This window comes from Somniosus microcephalus, unplaced genomic scaffold (genome assembly GCF_052327205.1).
Source record: "Somniosus microcephalus isolate GS21.2 unplaced genomic scaffold, FLI_Smic_1.0 scaffold1, whole genome shotgun sequence".
Classification (NCBI taxonomy): Eukaryota; Metazoa; Chordata; class Chondrichthyes; order Squaliformes; family Somniosidae; genus Somniosus; species Somniosus microcephalus.
Genome location: NW_028225188.1, coordinates 3,906,735 through 3,925,350, shown reverse-complemented (window position 1 = coordinate 3,925,350; position 18,616 = coordinate 3,906,735). Strand labels below are relative to the sequence as shown.

General features: G+C 47.2%; 4 non-coding genes across 4 annotated transcripts; all 4 read right to left on the bottom strand.

The window, feature by feature from the left end:
- Nucleotides 1-8,895: 8,895 nt before the first annotated feature.
- Nucleotides 8,896-8,978, bottom strand: trnai-uau (transfer RNA isoleucine (anticodon UAU)). Its single transcript has one exon. It is a non-coding gene; the product is annotated as a tRNA-Ile (tRNA).
- A 2,820-nt stretch (nt 8,979-11,798) lies between these two features.
- trnap-agg (transfer RNA proline (anticodon AGG)) lies at nt 11,799-11,881 on the bottom strand. Its single transcript has one exon. It is a non-coding gene; the product is annotated as a tRNA-Pro (tRNA).
- A 2,358-nt stretch (nt 11,882-14,239) lies between these two features.
- On the bottom strand, nt 14,240-14,322 carry trnal-uaa (transfer RNA leucine (anticodon UAA)). Its single transcript has one exon. It is a non-coding gene; the product is annotated as a tRNA-Leu (tRNA).
- Nucleotides 14,323-14,920: 598 nt separating this feature from the next.
- trnas-aga (transfer RNA serine (anticodon AGA)) lies at nt 14,921-15,002 on the bottom strand. The gene has a single exon. It is a non-coding gene; the product is annotated as a tRNA-Ser (tRNA).
- Nucleotides 15,003-18,616: the final 3,614 nt, after the last annotated feature.

The following is an 18,616-nucleotide window of genomic DNA, read 5'->3' as shown; positions in this document are numbered from 1 at the left end:
AGGTGGTTGCTAAGAGACCCACAGACCTAATAACACTGCAAACTGCTCAGGCAGCAGACTTGTTGCAACATGTGAGGTCACGAGTGAGTTGGTGCACAGACAACAGAGCCTTGGGCATTCCTGAGAGACACAAACTGGTTCTGTAACCGGGAGAACAGGTTGAGGGAGTCACCCTACGTGGGACGGCTCGTCTGAGGTGTTAACACAGAGTCAGCTTGGGAATGGGATGATCAATGAATCATAGAATCATAGAAATTTACAGCACAGAAGGAGGCCATTCGGCCCATCTTGTCCGTGCCGGCTGACGAAGAGCTATCCTCCCTAATCCCACTTTCCAGCACTTGGTCCGTAGCCTTGTAGGTTACGGCACTTCAAGTGCATATCCAAGTACTTTTTAAATGTGATGAGGGTCTCTGCCTCTACCACCCTATCTAGGCCCCTCATAATTTTATACACCTCAATTAGGTCTCTCCTCAGCCTCCTCCGTTCCAAAGAAAACAACCCCAGCCATCTCTGCTTATAGCCAAAATTCCCCAGACCAGGCAACATCCTCGTAAATCTCCTCTGCACCCCCTCTAGTGCAATCACATCCTTCCTGTAATGTGGTGACCAGAACTGCACGCAGTGTTCTAGCTGTGGCCTAACTAGTGTTTTATACAGTTCAAGCATAACCTCCCTGCTCTTATATTCTATGCCCCGGCTAATAAAGGCAAGTATCCCGTGTGCTGTCTTAACCGCCTTAACTACCTGTCCTGCTACCTTCAGGGATCTGTGGACATAAGAACATAAGAAATAGGAGCAGGAGTAGGCCAATCGGCCCCTCGAGCCTGCTCCACCATTCAATGGCTGATCTGATCCTAACCTCAAATCTACTTTCACTCTGCATCCACCCGAACCCATGTGATCTCCCGGGAGAGGCGAAAAACCAGATAAAGACCCAATGGCCAATTTGGGAGAAAAAAATCTGGGAAATTCCTCTCCGACCCATCTAGGCGATCGAAATTCTTCCAGGAGATCACTCTGTCCCTATATTTTCTACAGTACTTACCTTCTGTAAAGGCGATCTCCACCCCAGCCAGGAACAGGAATAAAACCATCTCCTGAAATCTAACACAGAATTAGAACACAGTAGGAGCAGAACCAGGCTACACGGCCCCTGAGCCCACTCCACTACCCACAGGGCCATGACCATTCTGAACCGAGACTCGTCCAATTTCCTGCCCGCTCCCCGTAACCCTTAATTCCCTTTACTTCTAGGAAACTATCTATTTCTGTTTTAAATTTATTTAATGTTGCAGCTTCCACAGCTTTCTGGGGCAGCAAATTCCACAAACCTACCACCCTCTGAGTGAAGAAGTTTCTCCTCATCTCAGTTTTGAAAGAGCAGCCCCTTATTTTAAGATTATGTCCCCTAGTTCTAGTTTCACCCATGATTGGGAACATCCTCACCGCATCCACCCGATCAAGCCCCTTCACAATCTTATATGTTTCCATAAGATCGCCTCTCATTTTTCTGAACTCCAATGAGTAGAGTCCCAATCTACTCAACCTCTCCTCATATGACCATCCCCTCATCCCCGGGATTAACCGAGTGAACCTTCTTTGTACTGACTCAAGAGCAAGTATGTCTTTTCTTAAGTATGGACACCAAAACTGTATGCAGTATTCCAGGTGCGGTCTCACCAATACCTTGTACAACTGCAGCAATACCTCCCTGTTTTTATATTCCATCCCCCTAGCAATAAAAGCCAACATTCCATTGGCCTTCTTGATCACTTGCTGCACCTGCATACTAACCTTTTTGAGTTTCGTGCACTCCAAGGTCCCTCTGATCCTCTGCACTTCTCAGTGTCCTACCATTTATAGTGTATTCCCTTGCCTTGTTAGCCCTCTCCAAATGCATTACCTCACACTTCTCCAGATTGAATTCCATTTGCCACTGTTCTGCCCACCTGACCAGTCCATTGATATCTTCCTGCAGTCTGCAGCTTTCTTCTTCATTATCAACCACACGGCCAACTTTTGCATCATCTGCAAACTTCTTAATCATACTTCCTACATTCAAGTCCAAATCATTGATTTATACCACAAAAAGCAAAGGACCCAGTACTGAGCCCTGCGGAACCCCACTGGAAACAGCCTTCCAGTCACAGAAACACCCTTCGACCTTTACCCTTTGTTTCCTGCCTCTGAGCCACATTTGGATCCAACTTGTCACTTTGCCTTGGATCCCACGGGCTTTTACTTTCGTGACCAGTCTGCCATGTGGGACCTTATCAAAAGCCTTGCTAAAATCCATATAGACTACATCAAATGCACTACCCTCATCGATCCTCCTTCTTACCTCCTCAAATAATGCAATCAGGTTAATCATACTTCCTACATTCAAGTCCAAATCAGTGATTTATACCACAAAAAGCAAAGGACCTTGGAGTGCATGTCCACAGATCTCTGAGGGTAGCAGGCCAGGCACATAAGGTGGTTAAGAAGGCTTACGGAATGCTTGCCTTTATTAGCTGTGGCATAGAATACAAGAGCAGGGAGGTTTATGCTTCAACTGTATAAAACACTAGTTAGGCCTCAGCTAGAGAACAGCTTGCAGTTCTGGTCACCACATTACAGGAAGGATGTGATTGCACTAGAGAGGGTACAGAGGAGATTTACAAGGGTGCTGCCGGGAGTAGAGAATCTTAGCTCTGAGGAAAGACTGGATAGGCTGGGTCTGTTTTCCTTGGAACAGAGGAGGCTGAGGGGGAGAACTTATTGAGATGTATAAATTTATGAGGGGCATAGATAAAGTGGATAGAAAGGACCTATTTCCCTTAGCAGAGGGGTCAAAAACCAAGGGGCACAGATTTAAAGTAATTGGTGGAAGGTTTAGAGGGGATTTGAGGGGAAATGTCTTCACCCAGAGGGTTGTGGGGGTCTGGAACTCACTGCCTGAAAGGGTGGTAGAGGCAGGAACCCTAACCACATTTAAAAAGTACTTGGATGTGCACTTGGGATGCTGTAACCTGCAGGGCCACGGACCAAGAGCTGGGAAGTGGGAATAGGATGGATAGCTCTTTGTTGGCCGGAGGGGACACGATGGGCCGGAATGGCCTCCTTCCGTGCTGTAGGTTTCTATGATTCTATGAAACGGCCCTCAACAAAAGTCACGAATTACATCCTCCGCAGCTGTAACCGGTGGACTATCTCTCTTCATCCTTCTTGACCTGTCTGCGAGCTTCCCCACGGTTGATCACACCATCCTCCTCCAACGCCTCTCCTCCATTGTCCAAAGCAAACTCATTTGCTACTTGGCCCTAAACAGACAATACAACATAGCTGATTACCTGACCATGGTAAAGGATAACAAACTGAGAAGAACCTTGACAAGGTACAGACTTAGCGAACATAGCCTAGCGATCGAAAAAGGCAGACACAGGCAGACCAGGCTGCCAAGAGAAGACAGGATATGCTCTCACTGCAGTCAGGGAGTAGTGGAGACAGAGATGCACTTCCTCACAGCCTGTGGAAAATATCAGGGCATCAGGGAGAATTTCTACCAAAAATTCTCACAAATATGCCCTGAATTCAGAAATCTGAATGACAACCAAAAACTCCCATTCCTACTGGGGGAGGAGAGAAGCTGTGTAACACTGGCGGCACACTATGTTACAGCTTGCCATGAACAGAGGGACAACCAGTAAACTAAGAAAAGAGTATATATAAACAATGCGAATGTATATTTATACACTCAGGGATATACCTGTTTATACACTGTATGAATAGAACTGCGTTTATGTGTTCAACCATAAATGTATTTTGATGCTTTGGCAACATAAGATGTACCTTATCATGCCAATAAAGCGATTTGAATTGTGAATTGTGAATTGTGATCACAGGATAGTCGCTGAGCCAGACCCCCAAAACAAGCTCGTGGAACAGGAAACATTGAGACATCTGATTGATAGACTTTATTTCACAAATCAATGGTAAAAGGGAGCTGTTGACAGTGGCAGAAGGTGGGTGGTGGTGTTCCACAAGGATCAGTGCTGGGTCCACTGTTGTTCACAACTTATATTAATGATTTAGACTTTGGAATCAAAAACACCATTTCTAAATTTGCAGATGACACCAACTTTGGGGAATAGTCAACACTGATGAGGACTGCAACAAATTACAGGAGGACATTAATAAACTTGCAGAATGGGTATATAATTGGCAAATGAAGTTCAACACAGATAAACGTGAGGTATTACATTTTGGTAGGAAGAATGGGGAGGTCACTTATCACTTGGAGGGTGCGAGTCCAGGTGGGGTAGAGGAACAAAGGGATCTCGGAGTACAAATACACAAATCACTAAAAGTTGCGACACAGGTTAGCAAGGCCATAAAAAAGTAAACCAAGCACTAGGGTTTATTTCTAGAGGTATAGAATTGAAAAGTAGTGAAGTTATGCTAAACCTGTATCGAACCTTGGTTAGACCACACTTAGAGTACTGCGTACAGTTCTGGTCACCATATTATAAAAAGGATATAGAGGCACTGGAGAGGGTACAGAGAAGATTTACAAGGATGATACCAGAAATGCGAGGGTATACATATCAGGAAAGGATGAACAGGCTGGGTCTCTTTTCTCTTGAAAGTAGAAGGCTGTGGGGTGACCTAATAGATGCGGATAACGAGAGAATGTTCCCACTTATGGGGAAGAGTATAACTGGAGGCCATCGATATAAGATAGTCACCAAGAAATCCAATGGGGAATTCAGAAGAAACTTCTTTACCCAGAGAGTGGTGAGAATGTGGAACTCGCTGCCACAGGGAGTGGTTGAAGCGAATAGTATCGATGCATTTAAGGGGAGGCTAGACAAGCATATGAGGGAGAAGGGAATCGAGGGTTATGCTGATAGATTTAGATGAGGAAAGACGGGAGGAGGCTCGAGTGGAGCATAAACACCGGCATGGACTGGTTGGGCCGAATGGCCTGTTTCTGTGCTGTATATCCTATGTAATCATATGTAACGTAGTGAAAACGTCCCAAGTCACTTCACAGGAGTGCCATCAGACCAAATTTGACACTGACTCGTATAAGGACATTTTAGGGCAGGTGACCAAAAGCTTGGTGAAAGTCTTAGAGGACAGCGAGGTAGAGAGGCGGAGAAGTTTAGGGAGGGAATTCCAGAGCTTAGGGCCCAGGCAGCTGAAGGCACGGCCACCAATGGTGAAGCGATGGATATCAGGGATGTGTAAGAGGCCAGAATTGGAGGAGCGCAGAGATCTCAGGGGTTTGTAGGGGCTGGAGGAGGTTATAGAGATAGGGAGGGGCCAGAGGGATTTCAACACGAGGATGAGAATTTAAAAATCGAGGTGTTGCCGGGGCGGGAGCCAATGTAGGTCAGCGAGCACAGGGGGCGATGGGTGAACGGGACTCGGTATGAGTTCGGACACGGGTAGCAGAGTTTCGGATGACCTCAAGTTTATGGCCAACATTCAGGACAAGATCCTTGGATAAGAAGAGCCTCTGCTTTCCTGTTGGCGGTGTCGCTGGTTATGCTGGTTGCCCTCCTAATGATGAGGCGTTTAGTCGAGAGAACCCTTGAGATAAGTTCAGAAAAGATAAAAGATGATGGGAACGTTGGCTCTGGCCAGAAAATAGGCTCCGAGGCCCCAAAAAGAAGGTTGTTGACGAGCCGCGAAGGTGCAGAATTGTTAGAACATAAACATTAGGAGCAGGAGTCGGCCATTTGGCCCCTCGAGCCTGCGCCGCCATTCAATAAGATCATGGCTGATCATCGACCTCAACTCCACTTTCCCGCCCGATCTCCATATCACTTGATTCCCCTAGAGTCCAACAATCTATCGATCTCAGCCTTGAATATACTCAAAGACTCAGCATTCACAGCCCTGTGGGGCAGAGAATGAAAACTGGAAAAATCTCGAGGTGTTGAAAGTGGTGGGATTTAATTCTGCCGAACTCAGGATTTGTTCTCCAGGGATTGGTTACATTTTGAAATGAAATGGGATGAAAAATGCTGGTAACAGTAGTCTGCAGGAATTGAACTTGCACGGATGGATTTCTGCTCCATCGCCTTCACCAGTCGGCCACGACTACTGGCTCTGCGAAGATTTCAATGTTACTCAGAATAAAATAGCAATCATCCATCGCTCTGCAGCAAAAGAGCACTCAGTCCCGAAACAGTCTCCACTCAAGAAATTTCTCAAAGAGACAATCTCCTCTCGCATTTTTTACTCTTCTATTTTTCTCTCTTGCTTTTTAACACGAAGCAATTTAATAACTATTTCACATCTTAAAGACGCATTTCGTCCCATCGCAGAATTGAACCCCGTTCAACCGGCGACAATACTTCACTAAACTGATGAAAGTCACCGCTGTGCGTTCTCTGCAGAAGCTCAGAGCAAGAATGGCGCTGTGGACAGACCTGGGTTCATTCACCAGCCCCAGAGGGAGGAGTGAGCAAGGAGAGGGAAACAAAGAGTGAGAGAGACACTGAGAGAGAGACACTGAGAGAGAGAAAGGGAGACAGAGAGAGAGAGACACTGAGAGAAAGACACAGAGAGAGACACTGAGAGAGAGACACTGAGAGAGAGAAAGGGAGACACAGAGAGAGAGACACTGAGAGAGAGACACTGAGAGAGAGAAAGGGAGACACAGAGAGAGACTGAGAGAGAGAAAGGGAGACACAAAGAGAGAGACTGAGAGAGAGAAAGGGAGACACAGAGAGAGAGACACTGAGAGAGAGACACTGAGAGAGAGAAAGGGAGACACAGAGAGAGACTGAGAGAGAGAAAGGGAGACACAAAGAGAGAGACTGAGAGAAAGAAAGGGAGACACAGAGAGAGAGACTGAGAGAGAGAAAGGGAGACACAAAGAGAGACACTGAGAGAGAGAAAGGGAGACACAGAGAGAGAGACTGAGAGAGAGAAAGGGAGACACAGAGAGAGAGACTGAGAGAGGGACAAAAGAGAGAGAGAGCGAACCTGTCGGGGAATTGAATCCTCACCACTATACTATCAGGGACCTGGTAGAGGAAGTAATTAGGCAGTGCTTGAGACAAAGACTCGAACACACACACACACAGACATGTGTGTCTGCTCTCTGTGTTTATGTGTAAGTCTCATATTTAATAAGCTTTTCTGAGTTTCATGGATTCATAGACACTTACAGCCCAGAAGGAGGCCATTCGGCCCGCCGTGCCTGTGCTGTCTCTTTGAAAGAGTAGTCGTGCTCAGTCCCACCCCCCGCTTTTTGTCCGTAACCCTGTTAATCTCTTTCTCTCTGTCACTCTCTCCCTCCTCCGCGCCCCACACAAAAGGGAGAGGGAAACAGAGAGCGAGAGAGCTCTATACTAACGAGGAACTGGTGCAGGAGTGGTTACACAGTTCTTCATATGACAGTAAATCTTTTAAAATTACTTTAGTTGATTTTTTTTCTGTTCTACTTTTCCAAGAAGGTTTTTAAGGGATTGCCCAAAGGTTTAAAATTTGGAATGTTCAAATCATCCTCCCTGTCAGGGAATTGAACCCCGGTCTCCCACAGTGACAGGCGGGGATACTCACCACAATACTAATGAGGAACTGACACAGACATTTTGCCAGAGCAAGAACCGAGCTGTGCACAGAACTTGACAAATGAGAAAGGCAGAGAGAGAGAGACAAGGACAAAGACAGTGACAGCGACAAAGAGAGAGGCAGTCAAGAGAGAGAAAGACACAGACATACTGAGAGAAACAAACAGAGACAGACAGAGAGAAACAGACAGAGACAGGCAGAGAGAAACAGACAGAGACAGACAGAGAGAAACAGACAGAGACAGACAGAGAGAAACAGACAGAGACAGACAGAGAGAAACAGACAGAGACAGACAGAGAGAAACAGACAGAAACAGACAGAGAGAAACAGACACAGACAGACAGACAGAGACAAACAGAGACAGAGAGAGAGAAACAGACAGAGACAGACAGAGAGAAACAGACAGAGACAGACAGAGAGAAACAGACAGAGACAGACAGAGAGAAACAGACAGAGACAGGCAGAGAGAAACAGACAGAGACAGACAGAGAGAAACAGACAGAGACAGACAGAGAGAAACAGACAGAGACAGACAGAGAGAAACAAACAGAGACAGACAGAGAGAAACAGACAGAGACAGACAGAGAGAAACAAACAGAGACAGACAGAGAGAAACAAACAGAGACAGACAGAGAGAAACAGACAGAGACAGACAGAGAGAAACAGACAGAGACAGACAGAGAGAAACAAACAGAGACAGACAGAGAGAAACAGACAGAGACAGACAGAGAAACAGACAGAGACAGACAGAGAGAAACAAACAGAGACAGACAGAGAGAAACAAACAGAGACAGACAGAGAGAGACAGACAGAGAGAAACAGACAGAGACAGACAGAGAGAAACAAACAGAGACAGACAGAGAGAAACAGAGACAGACAGAGAGAAACAGACAGAGAGCCATACAGAGAGAGATAAAGAGAGAGACAGACACAGAGACATTCAGAGAGAGAGAGACAGACAGAGAGACAGACAGAGTGAGAGACAAAAAAGGAGGCGCATGACAAATGTGCAACAGAGAGAGACAGAAAGAGAGAGAAAAAGAGAGTGAGAGAATGAGATGGAAACCACTAGTCAGACAGAGAGGTGGAGACTGAAAGATGTAAAAACATTTCACGATCCCTTTGCTTCATTAGTTGAGAGTGACAGAGAGAGTGAGAGAATAATGCAGATTCAGCAGATGCCAAAATAGCACTTTAAGAATTACCTGCGAGCTATTTCTTTCCATATCAAAAACATCTCATTGTTTGTTGGAGAATCAGCAGATGACAAATGAGTGTCGTTGAGCAGGATGAAAGGAAATGGATCTTAAATTAAAGAGTTACCAGGAGTGGGGTTCAAACCCGCGAGGGCATAAACCCACTGGATCATAAGTCCAACGCCTTAACCACTCGGCCATCCTGGTGCTGTTAACATTTGTAGGCTGTCTCTGTGAGAATCGGGGCTTCAAGCCCCACCCTGCCACTGAGTTGAGCAGAGCAGAGATTTCCTCGGTGACAGGACAGGTTAACAAAGCAGTTAATAAAGCCGATGGGATCCTGGGCTTTATAAATAGAGGCACAGAGTACACAAGCCAGGAAGTTATGCTAAACCGTTATAAAGCACGAGTTCGGCCCCAGCTGGAGTATTGTGTCCAATTCTGGGGAACCACACTTTAGGAAGGAGGTGAAGGCTGAGGAAAGTCCCACATGTACACAGACAGACATACACATCAACACAGACACACACATAGAGTGACTTAGATATCGAGAGAGACAGACAGGTAGAGAGAAACACTGTCAGTAATTTGCCTGAATTCTGTTCTATTTCCGACCGTATATTTGGTGAATACTTGCAGATCAATGAAAACGAGAAAAATCACGAGGTGTTGAAAGTTGTGGGATTTAATTCCGCCCAACCCAGGATTAGTTCTCCAGGGACTTTGTTGCATTTTGAAATGAAATGAAAAATGCTGGAATCGTCGTCGGCAGCATTCAAACTTGCGCGGGGAGACCCCAATGAATTTCTAGTCCATCGCTTTAACCACTTGGCCACGACTCCTGGGTTTGTGTGATTTTTAGGACAGAGATGAGGAGGAATTTCTTCACCCAGAGAGTGGTGAACTTGTGGAACTCTCTACCACAGAAGGCAGTGGAGGCCAATTCATTAAATATATTCAAGACGGAGTTGGATATATTTCTTAAGGCTAAAGGGATCAAGGGGTATGGGGAGAAGGCAGGGGCAGGGTACTGAATTTGGACGATCAACCATGATCTCATTAAATGGCGGAGCAGGCTCGAGAGGCCGAATGGTCGACTCCTGCTCCTAAATTCTATGTTTCTATGTAACCCACGACGTCTTCCACATAGAAGGACAAGGGCAGCAGGCGCATGGGAACACAACCACCTCCAAGTTCCCCTCCAAGTCACACACCATCCTGACTTAGAAGTATATCGGCCAATCCTTCATTGTCGCTGGGTCAAAGTCCTGGAACTCCCTCCCTAACAGCACTGTGGGAGTACCTTCACCACACGGACTGCAGCGGTTCAAGAAGGCGGCTCACCACCACCTTCTCAAGGGCAGTTAGGGAGGGGCGATAAATGCCGGCCTTGCCAGCAACGCCCACATCCCATAAATAAATTTTAAAAAAACAGACATGCACATACAAAGAGAGTGAAACATAGACACACAAACAAATGTACACAGACACATACATTCGCAGACAGACATGCAGACTGTCGGTAATTTGGCTGATTTTTGTCGCAGATTTCGTCAAATCTTGCAGATCAATTCAAAAGTCGAGGTGTTGCAATCCGTCGAATTTTCATCCTTGTAACTGACGATTAAACTGACTGGGAGTTTGTTTACTTTTGAAATGCTGCCCGGTTAGAAACGCAATGGTTCACAGCTTTACACCAAGTGGGCACCAAGAAACTAGATTCCAATCCAAAAGTGGATTGTATTCTGTTCTGGAGAGAAGGGTTTTAAGAAGCTGCATAAATGTTTTAAATTGCAGATGAAAGAAATAGTCCTCCCCATCGTGGAAATTGAATCCCGATCTCCCCGTGACAGGCGGAGACCCTCACCACTACACTAACGAGGAAATGACATGTGCAGAGCTTGCCAGAGCAAGAATCGAGCTGTGAACACAACTGGACAAATGAGAAAGACAGAGAGAGACAGGGACAAAGAGAGAAAGGGAGAGACAATCAGAGAGAGAGACAGACAGAGAGAGAAAGACAGAGAAAGAGACAGAGAGAGAAAGACAGAGAGAGACAGACAGAGAGGGCCAGAGAGAGGCAGAGAAAGACAGAGGACCATACAGAGAGAGATAGACAGAGAGACACAGACAGTGAGAGACAGAAAGAGAGAGAAAAAGAGAGTGAGAGAATGAGATGGAAACAGATAGTGAGACAGAGAGAGGTGGAGACTGAAAGACGTAAAAACATTTCACGATCCCTTCTCTTTGTTAGTTGAGAGTTACAGAGAGAGAGAGAAAAATGCAGATTCAGCAGATGACAAAATATCACTTTAAGAATTACATATGGGATCTTTCTTTCCATATCTATAAACATCTCATTGTTTGTTGGAGAATCAGCTGTTGACAAATGAGTGTCACTGAGCAGAATGAAAGGAAATGGATCTTAAATTAAAGAGTTACCAGGAGTGGGGTTTGAATGCACGTGGTTATAAACCCATTGGATTTTAAGTCCAACACTTTAACCACTCGGCCATCCTGCTATTGGGATTGCTTGTGGACTGTGTCTGAGAGAATCGGGCCTTCAAGCTCCACCTTGCCACAGAGTTGAGCAGAGCAGAGAGAGACACACAGACCGACACAGAGAGACACACACATAGTCACACAGACACAGACAGACACACAGACATAGCGAGACACACACATAAACACACAGACACACAGACACAGACAGACACACAGACACAGAGAGAGACACACAGACCGACACAGAGAGACACACAGACACAGAGAGGGTACAGAGAAGATTTACAAGGATGATACCAGAAATGCGAGGAAAGGATGGACCCCTGCCAAATTAGTTTAAACCCTGATTTGCCTGATTGTGGTTCTATTTCCGACCGTATATTTCGTGCATACTTGCACAATGAAAAAGTGAAAAACTTTGAGGTGTTGAAAAGCGTGGGATTTAATTCCGCCCAACTCAGGATTAGTTCTCCAGGGATTTGGTTACATTTTGAAATGAAATGGGATGAAAAATGCTGGAACTGTAGTCGGCAGGATTCAAACCTGCACAGGGAGACCCCAATGGATTTCCTAGTCCATTGCCTTAACCACTCAGCCACGACTACTAGGTCTGTGAGACGTTAAATGTTGCCCAGATAAAATCGCAATCATCCATCACTCTATACCATAAGAGCACTTCGCCCCGAAACAGTCTATATTGAAGAAACTTTTAAAGAGACAATCCTCTCTCGCAATTTTCACTCTTCTGTTTTTCACTGTAGCTTTTTAACTTGAATTTACACTGGGATACATCATTACAGACTGATATCTTAGAAATGCTCACATCCCGTTTGAGGAATTGGAGCCCCGGTCTCCCACGTAACAAGTGGGGAGACTTCACTATATTTTACGAGGAACTGACGGAAGACACTGCTGTGCAGTCTCTGCTAAGCACAGAGCAAGAATCGCGCAGTGAACAGACCTGGGCTCATTCACCAGACCCAGAGGGAGGAGTGAGCAAGGAGAGGGAAACAAAGAGTGAGAGAGAAACAGAGAGAGGCAGAGAGAGAGACACAGACAGAAAGACGGAGACAGACAAAGAAAGAGAGACACAAAGATAGAGAGGACAAAGAGAGAGACAGACAGACAGTCCGTAACCATGTTGATCTCTTTCTCTCTGTCACTCTCTCCCTCCTCCGCGCCCCACACAAAAGGGAGAGGGAAACAGAGAGAGAGAGAGCTCTATACTAACGAGGAACTGGTGTAGGAAGTAGTTATACAGTTCTTCGTATGCCAGTAAATCTTTCAAAATTATTTTAGTTGATTTCTTTCAGTTCTACTTTTCCAAGGTGGTTTTTAAGGAGTTGGCCAAAGGTTTAAAATTTGGAATGATAAACTCGTCCTCCCCATTGGGGAATTGAAACCCGGTCTTCTGCGTGACAGGCAAAGATACTCACCACTATACTAATTAGGAACTGACATATGTAGTTTGCCAAAGTAAGAATCGAGCTGTGAACAGAACTTGACAAATGAGAAAGACAGAGAGAGGCAGAGAGACAGGGACAAAGACAGAGACAGAGAGAAAGAGACAGACACAGAGAGAGAAAGACAGAGAAACAGACAGAGAGAAAGACAGAGAGAGACAGACAGAGAGAAACAGTCAGAGAGCCATACACAGAGAGAGAGAGATAGACAGAGAGAGACAGACAAAGAGAGAGACACTCACAGAGAGAGAGACAGAGGGTGAGAGACAGAGACAGACAGAGACAGATGGAGAGAAACAGACAGAGACAGACAGAAAGAGAGAAAAAGACAGAGACAGAAAGAGAGAAACAGACAGAGACAGACAAAGAGCCATACAGAGAGAGACACAGAGAGAGAAACAGACAGAGACACCTACAGACAGAGATGTTAAAAATGCTTCCTCCCCGTCGGGAAATTGAACCCCAGTCTCCCGCGTAACAGACGGAGATACTCACAACTATACTAACGAGGAATTGATGAACGCGAAGGTTGTCAGAGCAAGAATCGACCTGTGAACAGACCTGGGCAGAGTGAGACAGAGAGAGAGACAGACAGCGACAGAGTGACAGACGGAGAAAGGCAGAGAGACAGAGAGAGAGAGAGAGAGAGACTGACAGAGAGACATACAGAGAGAGAGAGAGAGCCAGACAGAGAAAGACAGAGAGAAAGACAGAGAGAGACAGAAAGAGAGACAGACAGACAGAGAGACAGACAGACAGAGAGACATACAGAGACAGAGACAGAGAGACGGACAGAGAAAGACAGAGAGAGACAGAAAGAGAGACAGACAGACAGAGAGACATACAGAGACAGAGACAGACAGAGCAAGACAGAGAGACGGACAGAGAAAGACAGAGAGACGGACAGAGAAAGACAGAGAGACATACAGAGACAGAGTGACAGACAGAGCAAGACAGTCAGACAGACAGACAGACAGAGAGACATACAGAGAAAGACAGAGAGACAGACAGAGACAGAGACAGACAGAGCAAGACAGAGAGACGGACAGAGAAAGACAGAGAGACATACAGAGACAGAGTGACAGACAGAGAAAGACAGTCAGACAGACAGACAAAGACAGAGAGACATACAGAGACAGAGAGACAGGCAGAGAGACAGACAGAGTGAGAGACAAAAAAGGAGGCGTATGACAAATGTGTAACAGAGAGACAGAAAGAGAGTGACAGAATGAGAGGGAGACAGAGAGACAGATAGTGAGACAGAGGTGGAGACTGAAAGATATAAAAACATTTTACGATTACTTCTCTTTGTTAGTTGAGAGTGAGCAAAAATACAGGTTCAGCAGATTCCAAAATAGCACTTTAAGAATTACATGTAAATATGAAATCTTTCTTTCCGTATCTATAAACATCTCATTGTTTGTTTGCATGGAGATTCAGCTGATGACAAATGAGTGTCATTGAGCAGGATGAAAGGAAATAGGTCTTAAATTAAAGAGTTACCAGGAGTGGGGCTCGAACCCACACAGGTATAAACCCATTGGATTTTAAGTCCAACGCCTTAACCACTCGGCCATCCTGGTGCTAGTCACCTGTAGGGACTGTCTCTGTGAGAATCGGGGCTTCAAGCCCCACCCTGCCACAGAGTTGAGCAGAGCAGAGATTTCCTCGGTGGCAGGACAGGTTAACAAAGCAGTTAATAAAGCAGATGGGATCCTGGGCTTTGTAAATGGAGGCACAGAGTACACAAGCCAGGAAGTTATGCCAAACCTAAATAAAACACTAGTTCGGCCCCAGCTGGAGTATTGTGTCCAATTCTGGGGAACCACACTTTAGGAAGGAGGTGAAGGCTGAGGAAAGTATCCCCGCTTGTTACCCGAGTGACCGGCAGACACACACAGACAGAAACAGAAAGTCCCACATGTACACAGACAGACATACACATCAACACAGACACACACATAGAGTGACTTAGACATCGAGAGAGACAGACAGGTAGAGAGAAACACTGTCGGTAATTTGCCTGATTGTTGTTCCATTCCTGACCATAAATTTTGTGAATACTTGCAGATCAATGAAAACAAGAAAAATCTCGAGGTGTTGAAAGTTGTGGGATTTAATTCAAGATTAGTTCTCCAGGGATTTGGTTACATTTTGAAATGAAATGAAAAATGCAGGAACCGTAGTCGGCAGGATTCGAACCTGCGCGGGGAGACCCCAATGGATTTCTAGTCCATCGCCTTAACCACTCGGCCACGACTACTGGGTCTGTCAGACTTTAAATGTTGCTCAGATAAAATCGCAATCATCCATCGCTCTAGAGCAAAACAGCACTCAGTCCCTGAACAGTCTCCGCTCAAGAACATTCTCAAAGAGACAATCTCCTCTCACAATTTTTTACTCTTCCATGTTCCTCCCTCGCCTTTTAACACGAACCAATTTAAATACTATTTCACATCTTAAAGATGCATTTTGCCCCATCGCAGAGCCCCACTCAACCGTGCAACAGGTGGGGATACTCCACTAAACTGACCAAAGTCACTGCTGGGCGTTCTCTGTGTGATGAAATATGTCATTCATCAGACTCTGTATTTAACTACATATATTGTATTGCGGGCTCCTGTGTTTTTACCTTGTATTGTATATAGTGCACCGCCCCCTTTCTCCCCATTGGGTGTGTCGGCTCCGCCCATACCTGGCCCGACTTAAGACAACCCAGGCTTGTCTTGCAGCAGAACAGCAGAATGCTAGGTGAAGACACAGGCATCTTTCTTTGCTAATAAAAGCCTAGTTTTATCCAGTTAACTTTGAGCCTTGAAGTTATTGAGGCGCATCAATTTTATTAGCAAACTTTCAACGATGGATCAACTTTTGAAACCGGAACGCTTGGATTTGGACCCGCATGCTTCGGATGCATCGGCACGGTTTGGACACTGGTTCCAGTGCTTGGAATTTTTTATGGCCAACTCTGAAGCCGTCACAGCCTCTAGAGCCACCGGAGATGTGAAACTCGGGATCCTGCAGAATCGGGTAAGCCACCGGTTTTTTCCACTCATCCAAGACGCCGCCACCTACCTGGATGCCTGCAACATTCTAAAGGCCCACTATCAGCGGCCTACCAACGAGGTGTACGCCAGGCATCTGCTTGCTACCTGCACACAGCGACCCGGAGAGTCGCTAGAGGACTTTCTAGTCACCCTAAAAGTGCTATGGCAAAGACTGCAAATGCAAAGACGTGAAAGCCACGGTATACACAGACGAGCTTATTCGGGATGCCTTTATCACAGGCCTTAGCTCTAATTACATCCGGCAGAGACTGCTAGAGAAAACGGGCCTAGATCTGACATAGGCTGTGGACACAGCGCGACCGCTGGATGTGGCTCAGAAGAACTCTGACTCCTACTCTTCAGGCCGCGCGGCCCACGCCGCCTCATACACACCAAGGGCGCCGCCATGTTGGAAGACATCTTCTCCGCCCGGTAGCCCAACACCGTCGGGGCCCTGCTCTCCCCCCAGAAGCCCTACGACCGCCGCGACGCATCGGGGCCCCAAATGCTACTTCTGCGGGCAGCCGAAGCACACCAGGAACCTGTGCCCGGCGAAAGGCACCACCTGCTGTAAGTGCGGTAAGAAGGGGCACTTTGGGAAGGTGTGCAGAGGGAACCCCACAGGCAAACCCGCCACCGCCGCGTGCGCGCCGTGGGAGCGGCCATCTTGGACGCCATCTTGTCTGACCTTGTGGGGTCCGTCATCTCGCGAGCAGACATCGTGGACGCCATCTTACCTGGCCTCGTGTGGCCCACCATCTTGTCCCGATCAGGGCCCTACAGTGGCGTCGATCACAGTGGACCAGTCCAGACCGCACCCACTATCCAAATCGGTGGTGGACATCGAGGTAAACGGGTGCAAGGTTAAATGTTTAATTGACAGCGGGAGCACGGAGAGCTTCATTCACCCTGGTCTGGTACAACGACTCTCTCTAACTATAGTCCCTACTCAGGGCACGATCTCTATGGCCGACAAAACCCAGATATCAACTATTGCGGGTTACTGCGCGGTACGATTGTCCGTTAAAGGCACTGTATATAATAATTTTAAACTGTTAATTATGAAGGATTTATGTGTGAGCGTGATCTTGGGCCTGGATTTTCAGTGCCACCACCAAAGCATCACATTCAATTTCGGTGGGACCCAGCCGCCCCTCACAGTGTGCGGTCTGGCTACCCTGAAGGTAAAGCCATCTTCGCTATTCGCGAACCTTACCCCTAACTACCGGCCAATAGCGACCAAAAGCAGGAGGTACAGCTGGGAGGACAGGCGGTTTATCGCGACCGAGGTAGACAGGCTCCTGAGGGAGCGCATTATTGAACGCAGCAACAGCCCGTGGCACGCCCAAGTGGTGGTGGTGAGGGGTAGCGAGAAGAAGCGGATGGTGATTGACTATAGTCAATCAGTCAACATCTATACCCAACTAGACGCCTACCCGCTACCCCGCATATCCGAGATGGTGAACCAAATTGCCCAATACCGGGTGTTCTCCACTATTGACCTCAAGTCAGCGTACCACCAGCTCCCTATCAGACCAGAGGACCGTTCGTACACCGCCTTCGAGGCAAACGGACGCCTCTACCAGTTCCTCAGAGTCCCCTTTGGGGTGACGAATGGGGTCTCGGTCTTTCAGAGGGAGATGGACCGCATGGTACCACTTGCAGGCAACCTTCCCCTATCTCGACAACGTCACCATCTGCGGCCACAACCAACAGGACCACGACTCAAACCTCGCGAGGTTTCTGAAAACCGCACAAAAACTCAACCTCACTTACAACGAGGACAAGTGCGTTTTCAACACCACGCGCCTCTGCATACTAGGCAGCGTGGTGGAGAATGAGGAAATCGGACCAGACCCCGACCGATTGCGCCCCCTACGGGAGCTGCCCCTGCCCAACACTCCCAAAGCCCTGAAAAGGTGCCTGGGGTTATTCTCGTATTATGCCCAATGGGTCCCGAACTACTCCGATAAAGCCCGCCCCCTCTTGAAAGCATCCTCTTTCCCGCTCTCTGCTGAGGCCCATGCTGCCTTCAAAAGCATTAAGCAGGATATTGAGCGGGCCACGCTACAGGCAGTGGACGAGAACACTCCCTTTCAAGTGGAAAGTGATGTGTCTGACTTTGCCTTGGCGGCCACCCTCAACCAGGCGGGGCGGCCCGTAGCTTTCTTCTTGAGGACCCTCCAGGGGCCCGAGATCAGACACTCCTCCGTGGAAAAGGAGGCCCAAGCCATCGTGGAGGCAGTGCGCCACTGGCGGCACTACCTAGCCGGCAAATGCTTCACCCTACTTACCGACCAGCGGTCGGTAGCGTTTATGCTCAATAATAAACAGAGGGGGAAGATTTAAAATGATTAGATTCTTAGGTGGTGGATCGAGCTCTCCACCTTCGAGTACGACATCATATACCGGCTGGGGGCCCTTAACGAATCCCCCGACGCCCTCTCACGAGGGATGTGTGCCAACGCCACCGGGGATCGGCTACAGACCCTCCACAACGACCTCTGCCACCCAGGGGTCACACGGCTGTTCCACTTCATAAAGTCCCGCAACTTACCCTACTCGATTGAGGAAGTTCGGTCTCTGACCAGGAACTGCCGCACTTGCGCTGATTGCAAGCCTCGGTTCTACCGCCCTGATAGAGCCCACCTAATCAAAGCTACACGGCCCTTTGAGCGGCTTAGCTTAGATTTCAAGGGCCCCCTCCCGTCCGTCGACCGCAATGTTTACTTCCTGAACATTGTGGACGAATACTTCCGTTTCCCCTGCCCAGACATGACCAGCGCCACAGTCATTAAATGCCTCAACAGCCTGTTCTGCCTGTTTGGTA